Below are 2,000 nucleotides of genomic sequence, written 5' to 3'. Positions count from 1 at the left end.
ATGTCCATCTGCTGCCTTAATGTCATATCACTCTTGTGAGACCAAAAAAGAACCATGAGTACTCCCTTAATTAGTTGGAGAGGTTTAAGATAGGATGTGATTTCTTTAAGGAATCCTGGTGGTGAAAGCCATCACTTGCTCCTTGAGAGAAACATGATACTCTGCTCCTGTAAAGATTGTTCACCATTAAAATGCTTTAGGCAGTCCTGCTCTGTCCTTTAGGGGCACTCACTGTGGGGTGGAATTTTCATAGCAGTGGTGAGTGGGGAGTGCAGGTTGTCACGCTATGCAAAAGGAAGTTGATCTGGAGAAGAAAAGTACTTGTGATGCTGTTGTGCGGTCTTGCATCCCGAGGTGTTGGGAAACATGAATTTAATACTTTCCTCACAACTGGGTTCTAAAACTCTTAAAGAAAGGAACCTACCAATCTTTAATTTATTAATCACAGGTTCACTGCAGGGGATATTTGTCTATTGAGCAAGGGCATCTGGGTTGAATAATATACATAGATTAAATTAGCATAAAATAATGTAATGTTTAACATATGGGAACTCCATTAGTTCTCACCAGAAAAGCTTATCCTGTCTGGCCAAATTTTGCTTGAAGGAACTGTCACGGGTTGTTGATAAAATACTTGAAAGTATTTCATTCTTCAGAGGAACAGATTGAGAAAGTGGTTAAGAAGGAGCAAAATAAAGGTTTATGTGACTGATAGCAAGAAGTAAGAGTAAGTGCACTGAAAAACCCCAAAGGATTTAGTTAGGATGTGGATCCCAAACTCAGTAAATCACAGCATAGCCACTGTGAACTGAAAATAAAGAATGCTAGATTATCATAAAAAGTTGATGTGAAATGTAAATGGATATCCATTATTTTTATAGCCTAAAAATACTAGTTCTATTTGGTGAAAATATTCTAAATAATAATTCAGAGATGTTCACAGAAACATTATTTATAAAATGGAAAAACTTGGAACAACTATTTCATTACCACTTAGCATTTAATGTAACAAAGTTAAGATATAATGCCACATTGTGGGTAATTATGCAACCTTTAAGATTATGCTTTTTGTCATATTTGTGTTAATGCACAAAATGCATCACATCAAGGGAAGTAACACAGAAACTGTACATTTATAAAATCTATACATGTAGCAACACACTCTACATTTATTTGAATGTATAGCAGCTATTAAAAATGGCATCAAAAAGCTAGGAGCATAAATATAAAAATTTAAAAATGATTATCTTTCGGTGGTGAGATTGTGAGTATTGTAAGTATAGTTCTGTTTCAATGTTGTTACTAGTAAGCATATAAGTATAATGAAGGTGAAATAAAATAATATATACTTCCAAAAGTATATAGTATGTTCTGCTAAAGTATCTATGAAGGAGTTGTTTCTCCTGACTTGAACAGTTCAAGCCTTCTCAGTGGATCTGCCCATGGAGGCATGCCGGGCCTGATCTGATTTTCGACATTTTTTGTATGTTTCATTTGTTTGTTTATATTGGGATTTATCTCAGATGTGTTTTGTCACCTCTTGAATTTTTGTTATATGTTTTTCTGTTTTTCAGTCTATGAAATACATGATTGATGAACCTATCGGGCCAGCACGTAGAATAAGGGTTTTTGAGGGGTACAGCGGTGGTGGTGGGAAAAGGGAGCTGATGTCAAGGAGTTCGGGAAGGAAAATAATGTTTTGAAACTGTGGTAGCAATTGTACAGTACTGCTTGCTGTGACGGAACGATGGAATGATATGATATCTGTATTAACACCCAACAAAATGGCTTTTAAAAGAGAGTTTTCTATTTTATTCGCATCAATGGCATGTGAAAGAACCCATTTCCACACCATCAGTGTTTGGATTCACATTTTACTCATTTTTGAAATTATTCTTCCATAGCAAAATAGCTGGTACCTACCATGTTGTTGACTGGACGGCTGAATACTGCAGGATATTATCTTCCACCAGTCTATTTCTATTCATCTCATCGCCTCC

Source organism: Echinops telfairi, unplaced genomic scaffold, assembly GCF_000313985.2.
Source record: "Echinops telfairi isolate 266 unplaced genomic scaffold, ASM31398v2 ScPeMD7_1;HRSCAF=3_0, whole genome shotgun sequence".
NCBI classification, from domain to species: Eukaryota; Metazoa; Chordata; class Mammalia; order Afrosoricida; family Tenrecidae; genus Echinops; species Echinops telfairi.
Note: the sequence above shows the minus strand (reverse complement) of the source record.